Raw genomic sequence first — 9,809 nt, 5'->3', positions numbered from 1 at the left:
GAACTGAACAGAGCCCTCAGAAATAACGCCGCATATCTACAACTATCTGATCTTTGACAAACCTGAGAAAAACAAGCAATGGGGAAAGGATTCCCTATTTAATAAATGGTGCTGGGAAAACTGGCTAGCCATATGTAGAAAGCTGAAACTGGATCCCTTCCTTACACCTTATACAAAAATCAATTCAAGATGGATTAAAGACTTAAACGTTAGACCTAAAACCATAAAAACCCTAGAAGAAAACCTAAGCAATAACATTCAGGACATAGGCATGGGCAAGGACTTCATGTCTAAAACACCAAAAGCAATGGCAACAAAAGACAAAATTGACAAATGGGATCTAATTAAACTAAAGAGCTTCTGTACAGCAAAAGAAACTACCATCAGAGTGAACAGGCAACCTACAAAATGGGAGAAAATTTTTGCAACCTACTCACCTGACAAAGGGCTAATATCCAGAATCTACAATGAACTCAAACAAATTAACAAGAAAAAAACAAACAACCCCATCAAAAAGTGGGCAAAGGACAGGAACAGACACTTCTCAAAAGAAGGCATTTATGCAGCCAAAAAACACATGAAAAAATGCTTATCATCACTGGCCATCAGAGAAATGCAAATCAAAACCACAGTGAGATAAAATATTTTAAAAGACACACCTGTGTTCACTCCCACTGATTCAGTAATTTCAGTTTTGAGAATACTTTCCCAGGAAATGATCATAAACCAACCAAACAAAAACTATATCATAACAATGTTTATTTACAAACCAAAAAAGGGAGTAATTTAAATGTTCAACAATATATAACTGGCTTAGGAAACAACAGTATATCAATTTGAGAAACATAGCAGTCAAGTGAAAAAGGACAAATATAAAGACTATGTACCTGTATCAGGAAAATGTATGTGATATGTAAGTGAAAACAGCAGAATACTAAATTACATGTAGTTATCCTAAGTATATGGAAAAAACTAATTGTTATGTAACTATATAAACTATACATGGGAAAACAGATTCCATAAGGCAGGCTTTATTGAATAACTCAGTTGGGGGTAGGAATAGGGATAACTGTTTTGACTCTAGGTATTGTGTGATGTTGTTATGGTGGGCACGTATTTGTCTCCTCAGACTTCAGAGTTCTGAGTCCATACCACCTTCATGCACTGCAGTAGGCCCTGAAAGAAAACAAAACAGAAGCACAGACAGACTCAGAGGCAAGAAATGGAGGGGTGCTGCTTGCCTATCTAAAGGTGTTCCGATTCTTCACTTGTGTGACCTGCCTACATGTCTACTCTCAGGGTCTGTGAAAAAACAAAAACAAAAACTCATATCCTTATTATAAATTCCTATCATTTGGCTTGGACCAGTTTGAACTGGTACAAACCAAGAAACAAGACTAAGTTTTAATATTTCTGTTATAGTCTTTAACTTGCGCTTTTTTTTTTTTTTTTTTTTTGAGACAGGGCCTCACTTGTTGTCCAGGTTGGAGCGCAATGGCACAATCTCAGCTCACTGCAGCCTCGACCTCCTGTGTTCAAGGGATCCCCCTGCTTCAGCCTGCCGAGTAGCTGGGACTACAGGTATGTACCACCATGCCTGGCTAATTTTATTTTTTGTAGAGACAAGGTTTCACTATGTTGCCCAGGCTGGTCTCAAACTCCCGGACTCATGAAATCCTCCTGGCTTGACTTCCCAAAGTGCTGGGATTACAGGCATGAGCCACCATGGCCAACAACTTGTATTTTTAAAAAGAAGTGTGTAAGAATGGTAAGAATCCTATGCCATCTAACTGCATTGCAAATACTGTTAATTTATCCTAAGGTAAAAAGTTTACTTATTTTTTTATTGATGCAGAATAGATGTGCACAGTTTTGAGGAACGTGATAATTTAATACATTCATATAATTTGTAAAGATCAAATCAGTGTACTTGGGACATCCATCACCTTAATTATCTGTCTTTTCTTTATGCTAGAACCATTCAAATTGGAAGTTTACTTATTGTGTAGACAGTTCCTTAAATAATAGAGCTAATGTAAGCTAACAGTTATTCTAGACAACATAATATTCCAACTAATGTTAAACAAACAGCATGTTAATATCTCCTTTTTTTATTATACTTTAAGTTCCAGGGTACATGTGCACAACGTGCAGGTTTGTTACATATGTATACATGTGCCATGTTGCTGTGCTGCACCCATTAACTCATCATTTACATTAGGTGTATCTCCTAATGCTATCCCTCCCCCCTCCCCCACCCCACACAACAGGCCCTGGTGTGTGATGTTCCCCTTCCTGTGACCAAGTGTTCTCATTGTTCAATCCCACCTATGAGTGAAATATCTCTTCTTTTTGCTCTTTAGGTTAGAATTAATCCAACTATGCCTGAAGTGACATTTTTAGGGATACAAATGATCTTACCTTTAAGCCTTGAACAGAAAGTCACTGTGTAGAAATCTAGTGGATTATGCCCTTACTATCTGACTCTAATCTTTCCTGAGAGTCTGCTTTGCTGTTTTTGTTACCTTTCATATACTGTTTACCATGTGCCAGATCCTACATAAAACACTTCACATACACTGTCCCATTTGCCCTTCATAAAACTTCTGGACCAGAATGTTTTACCAACTGCAGAAACTTTCCCTCTTTTCTACAATTATTGAGTGTACTTCCCATCAGACAATGCTTTCCGTATCAGAAATGCAAAAATGAAAGCTCAGACTAGGAGACAGATGTTAAAAAAAAAAGTACTAAAAGTGATAAATGTGGCTGGGCGCGGTGACTCACGCCTGTAATCCCAGCACTTTGGGAGGCCGAGGCAGGCGGATCATGAGGTCAGGAGTTCGAGACCAGCCTGGCCAACATGGTGAAACCCCGTCTCTACTAAAAATACAAAAATTAGCCAGGCATGGTGGCACGCACCTGTAATCCCAGCTACTCGGGAGGCTGAGGCAGGAGAATCGCTTGAACCTGGGAGGCAGAGGTTGCAGTGAGCTGAGATCGTGCCATTGCACTCCAGCCTGGGCAATAAGAGCAAAACTCTGTCTAAAAACAAAAACAAACAAAAATAAAAATAAAATGAAAAAACAAAAGTGATAAACACCACAGTAGTGATATGTACAAAGTACCCAGATGTATGTGAGGGAATTACTAGCTATTCTGGGTATTCTTGGGTATTCTAAGTCCATACCAGGATGTGGTTGTCTAATCCCCAAGAATTCTGATACACCTGGAGAAATGCTGAGGTAATTTGAAATCGAGGGAAAAAAAACTAATTTGCCTTCTCGGAAATATGTCAGGTAATCTAGAAGATGCAGAATCTGAATGACAGGACATTAGTATACGTTAGGCTGCAGTAAATATAATAATGAAAAAATAGCAAGTATTAAAAAATATGTTGGGGACTCCTTTTTATATTAATTCATATATCATATAATTTTGAGGGCATGCCATGTACTAAGGCAGTATTAGGACCTGGAAAGACCACTGTAAAAAGATATCACCTGGAACAACTTTATTAATATTGTAAACATGGGAAATATTAATTATGCTTTATATTGCTGAACTTTTAGCAGCAGTGCAGCACTACTTGTTAAAATAATCTAGGCTGTGTAGGGGGGCCCATTCCTCTAATCTCAGCAGTTTGGGAGGCTAAAGTGTGAGGATCATTTGAGCCCAGGAGTTCTAGACCAGCCTGGGCAACATGGCGAAACCCCATATCTACAAAAAGTACAAAAAATTAGCCAGGCAGGGTGCTGCACGCCTGTAGTCCCAGGTACTTGGGAGGATGAGATGGGAAGATCGCTTAAGCCTAGGAGGTCGAGGCTTCAGTGAGTCATGATCGCACCACTGCACTCCAGCCTGGGCAACAGAGCAGGACCCTGTCTCAAAAAAAAAAAAAAAAAAAAAAGATAATCTGCAAATATTATTGTTTATGTGTGCTTAATTTGCAAAGTCACATCTTATTTTTGTGTTGCTTTTCCTTGCAGAATTATTCCTTCTTACATGATTATTCAAAATTAATGCAAGGACAGAAAAATACAAATACCACATATTCTCACTCACAAATAGGAGCTAAGCATGGAGTACATGTGGACATAAACATGGGAACAACAGGTACTGCAGACTACTAGAGAGAGGGAGGGGTGTGGGTTGAAAAACTACCTACCAGGTACTATGCCGACTACCTGGGTGCAATATATCCATATAACAAACCTGCACATGTATCCCCTGTGTCTAAAATAACAACTGAAATTTTTTAAAAAGTTAAGTTCTCTTGATGCTGTCCTGCTCACTTTTTCGTTTCCCTCACAGAACACTAATTCACATCTTCTATACGGTAGACGCTGTTAACTTCAAGGCCCTTCATGGCCTACAGGTGCTTTCAGTGCAACATCCCACGTCCTTGGCACCTTTGTATGGTTGGCTCCTGCTTACTGACCTCTGAGGCCTCATCTGGAACTATGAGCCCATTTTATTCAATGCTTTGATGCTATTGGATTTGTACCACAAAGCACTATACTTTCATTTTGAGATTTCTGCATATGCTGTAACTTCTGCCTTTAATACTCTCTTCTCCTACTCTTCTGACAACACTATTACTTCTCCAAGAAAGATTTCCTTGACTCTGGGTTTGTTTAGATCTTTCTCTTAGGTAAACCATATTTCCTTGACATTTGTGTCAGCCTTTTAATATATGTTTCTCCCACAAACCTGTAAGCTTCTTGAGGTCAGGGACCATATTAGGCATTTACAGTTCCATGCAGTGTCTGCCACATATAATATGCTCAAGAATGTTAGACGTGTAATTCCAGCACTTTGAGAGGCCAAGGCGGGTGGATCACCTGAGGTCAGGAGTTCGAGACCAGCCGGGCCAATACGGTAAAACCCCGTCTCTACCAAAAATACAAAAAATTGGCTGAGCACGGTGGTGCATGCCTGTAATCCCAGCTACTCAGAAGACTGAGGTAGGAGAATCGCTTGAACCTGGAAGGCAGAGGTTGCAGTGAGCCAAGATCCTGCCACTGCACTCCAGCCTGGATGACAGAGGGAGACTCTGTCTCAAAAAAAAAAAAAAAAAAAAAGAATATTAGTTGAATAAATGAATTAATGAACAATTAAAACTTCTACATGGCACAATGCTAAATGTTATATACAGAGTAATGACCAATTAGCATAATGCTATAAATCTGCAAATTAAAGATGAACAAATAAAACATATTTCTCAATCATGAAATACAAAACTTGCATACTGTGAGTGGTGGAATAGTGGCTCCCAACGATGTCCACGTCCTAATCCCCCAAACCTGGGAAAAGGTTTGGTTATATGGCAAAGGGGAATTTACATTGTAGATGGAATTAAGCATGCTAATCAGCTGACCTTTAAATGAAGAGATATTTTGAATTATCTGGGTGGGCCCAGTTTAGTCACTAAGGCCCTTATAACTGGAAGAGGGAGGCAGAATAGAGGAACGAGTGAGCTGGCAAGATGCAAAGGACTCTGTTGGATGTTGCTGACTTTGAGGACGGAGGAAGAGGCTCAAAACCAAGGAATGTGAGCAGCATCTAGAAGCTGAAACAGGCCAGGAAATGGAGTCTCCCCTAGGCCCTTCTGAAGGAACTCAATTCTGCCAAAACCTTGATGTGAGTCTTGTGAGACCTGCTTTGGACTTCTCACTTCCAAAATAGTAAGATAATACATTTACTTTTCTTTTAATTAAAACAATTTTTTTTTTTTTTGGAGACAGGGTCTCTGTTGCCCAAACTGGAATGCAGTGGTGCAAACCTGGCTCACTGCAGCCTCCACCTCTTGGGCTCAAGTCATCTTCCCACCTCAGCCTCCCAGGTAGCTGGAATTACAGGCCTGTGCCACCATGCTCAGCTAATTTTTGTACCTTTTGTAGAGATAGGGTTTCACCATGTTGCCTGGCTGGTCTCGAACTATTGAGCTCAAGCGATCCGCCAACCTCAGCCTCCTGAAGTGCTGGGATTAAAGGTGTGAGCCACTGAGCCTGGCCGATTTATGTTGTTTTAATCCACTAAGTTTGTGGTAATTTTTAACAGCAGCAATAGGAAACAAATACACATTCCCACACGGAACAGGATTAACTTTGGCTGCATATGACAGAAAACCTAAGAGAATGGCAGCTGAAGCAAGAGGTACATTTGTTTCTTTCTAAGAGAAAGAGAAATCTGGAGGAGGAAGTCCAGGACTGGTAATGGTATTCCATAGTGTCAAGGACTCAGGCTCCTTCAGTCTTTTTGCTCTGCATAACTTAAGGAGCTCTAGACAGCTCTGCCCAAGTTGAGAAAATCCAGCAGGATTTCAATCCACAGGAGGAAGGGAAAGGATGGTGAAGCATGTTTTTGAAGATCTTTGTCAATGTTGCGCACACCACTTACATCTCTTTGGCCAGAACTAAGTAGCATAGTGAGACCTAGATACATACAAGAAGAGAGACAGAACCATTTTTTTTTTCCTAGAGGCAGGTCTCACTCTGTTGCCCTGGCTGAAGTGCAGTTGTGTGATCAGAGCTCACTTCACCCTTGAACTCCTGGGCTCAAGTTATCCTCCTGCCTCAGCTTCTTGAGTAGCTGCGACTGTAGGTGCGCTTTACGATGCTTAGCTAATTTTAAAATTTTTTGTAGAGAGTAATCTTGCTACGTTGCCCAGGCTGGGCTCCAACACCTGGCCTTAAGCAATCCTCCTGCCTTGGCTTCCCAAAGCACTGGGATTATAGGCATGAACCACCACACCCAGCTAAGAATTATTTCAAGTGTGATAAAAATGGACAGTTCTATAATTTTAAAAGAGGAAGAAACATATTAGGGACAATTAGCTCTCTCTATCTTAATATTGTGGTATGATTTTTTTCTCTCATTGTTTTAAATATGTAAAAGTTGTCTCGCCTAGATTTTAGATTAAGGCAGAGGCCATCATTCCACAAATAGGTTATTGAATAATTACTACGTGATAGTGTTTGCCAGATTTTGCAAGTACATACATTGGAACGTGAGTATATACTTGTTCAACAAATGACATAAGACATTTATATCACATTTAACATTAGTATTGTAATTAATGGAAATAGCAGAATTATTGGTTGGTAAGAAATAAGGTTAAAATGCTTTATTTCTATATGCATATTATTCAGGGTCCTGGCAGGAAGCATATAGCACATTCAAAGGATACTCTGAAGAGAGTTTAATGAAGAGACTATTTACAGAGGTGTGGACAGGTTTTAAAGGAAGGAGTGATGAAGCAATCAACCATTACCACCCTGGGCCTGAAGACACAAAGAGAAGAAGCAGTTTCTGGAACTTGGCAAGACCTGTGGCCATGGGATGAGGGTGTCGGACAGGAGCCAGGGACCTCAGGTAGAGGAACGAAGCTAGAGCCACAGCCAGGCAGCAGGGAATAGAATAAATATCCTGACCTCTCTGTTTTTCCTTTCTCTGATCATTTGCCAAAGCCTCCAAATTGGCTGAAACCAAATAGGAACCAGAGGGCAAAGAAGCCTGGGTGATGTGACTTCCACAGAAGTCAGCCTCGCAGAGCATGGAAAGGCAGAGAATGGACTTTGAAGGACAGAGCATAACAAGGATAATATGAAAAAGCAAAGCATTTCACAGAGTTGGAACGATTCAAAAAATTTTAAACAAAAAGAGAAAGAGAAATGATCCAAACAGAGCGGGCACAAAGAAAGACAGAGGAAGGGAATGATTACAAAGTAAAACAGTGGGGAGGGGCACAATGTCTGATCTATTTATGTAAGTAGGATAAAGAGAGAGAGAAAAGAAATAGAGGCCTGAGGTCTGAAGAGAATGAGAAGGGTGTGACCAGGGATCTTAAAGTTGTGGATATAATTGGACACAGGGTATTTATCACCACCTTTCTCAACGTGAGTTTAATACAATGGTAGAACATCTAAAACCTGTTACTGATTGCAAACATTTTAAATGGATGTACACCAAGGATTGAACAGAGGCAACGACTGTAACTGAGGATCTGTGGTTTACAGAACACCAGCACTGTAGGTCAAAGAAACAGCCATACTCTGTAACAGAATCAATCAGCTGCTAAAAGAAGTCAAGATGACAGAAAAAAGAAATACGTGGATACAAAAGAGAAAAAACAGCAGTAGAAACCAGTTATCAGACCACTGATATCATGGTAAACACTTAAAATTCACTTAAATCAAAAATATGTGTGTTGCTTCCTCTCAAGTTACCTACGTATAATCAAGTGTAGAAAAAATTAAATGTTATTCATATTCATAAGTAATATTAGTAATAGAAACTAAAATCTAACTTCTATGGAGGCAGCCTTTGAAAGAAATCCTTTTTAATTATTGTGACTTCATGGAAAATACTAGTTTTACTTTTTGGATATTCACCGACATCCTGCAAACATCTTTCTCCATATATTTATATCTATCTCTGTATTAGACACGTTCCTGAAAAATCGCCTCGTAAATAAGAAACTACACGTGTTAACATTTCATTGACTTACATTAAAAATAGGAGCCTCATTCCCCAGAGGAGTAAGAACCATTTTGTGGTAAACTATGTAACAAAAATCACATGGAAGTATGGAGAAAACATTTGTCCCTGTGATACCTCCTGGGAGGCTGTATTCGAAGGGCTGGCATGGGTCCTGTGGCCAACTGTGGGTTCTGCATCACCCTGTAGTCATGTTTCCTTCCTGACTCAATGACTGCAGAATTTGGTGAGACTGCAACAGTGAAATGACCATTGCCCTCCTTTGTTCCACGGTGAACTGCAAATCCAGAATTACTGTAGGTCAGGAGCCATGGTCAGAGACAAGAATTGAGTAGCGGCTTTATGGGACCTCTACATTCTGTACTTTGAGGGATAACATGTATCACATTCTTTTTCCTTCAAAAACTCTAAGATTAAAATTAGGTATTGAATTCAAGAGTTGCATTTACATGCTATCCTTCCATGAAATTAACCAACTTTAAATTTTGATGAAGACTAGAGAATTATACATTGCACTTCTCAATGTGTTTTGGAAGAGGTATGTGGGAATGATATGCTTCATGTGGAACACCGTGAAATCTCTACATTTTAAACTTAAGATAATTTTATGTCAAATTTTATCCTAATTTATACATGAATCATATATGAAAAGCAAATAGGTACAAAGGGTTTATGAAAAATTTATAGAAAAAACTCAGTATTGGAACTATTCTATCCATTTACATTTTTCCCTGTAAATTTGGAATAGTATAGAAATTCATTTTTAGAATATCTTCCCTTCAGCATATATAATCCCAGTGCTCAGTAGAAGCAGAGTGCTAACATTTCATTGACATATTAAAAATAAGCATATATATTGAATGTATGCTGTATGACAGCACTACAATTACTAAAACCAAGAATGCAGGATACATATTAAACTCATATATTAGTATCCCCTACCGTTTGATTTGAATAAACCTAAATTTAAATAATCTTCTTTTATAAATTGATTCTAAAGATTTTTCCCCCATTCTTTAGCTGTATTTAAGAGATAAGAAGCAACCGTCACACATGCATCATGTCTAAAGCAGTAATTTATTCTGAGATTTACTTTTGTCTGTTTTCTTTCCAGTCCAGATATCAATATTTTCAAGAACATTAAAGTATAATAATCAAACATTCAATTCATAACATATATGCTTATCAGAAGCTTTTACAAAATGGAAATTTTATGTTAGAAGATTTGGGCTACCAGTAATATTCGCTGTGCATATTTTTTAAAAAAAGGTGAACAGAGTTCATTGTTTAGGGAAAATGATTATGGA

This window comes from Gorilla gorilla, chromosome 8 (assembly GCF_029281585.2).
Source record: "Gorilla gorilla gorilla isolate KB3781 chromosome 8, NHGRI_mGorGor1-v2.1_pri, whole genome shotgun sequence".
Taxonomy (NCBI): Eukaryota; Metazoa; Chordata; class Mammalia; order Primates; family Hominidae; genus Gorilla; species Gorilla gorilla.
The sequence above is the reverse complement of the archived record's forward strand: the minus strand, read 5'-3'. Positions refer to the sequence as shown.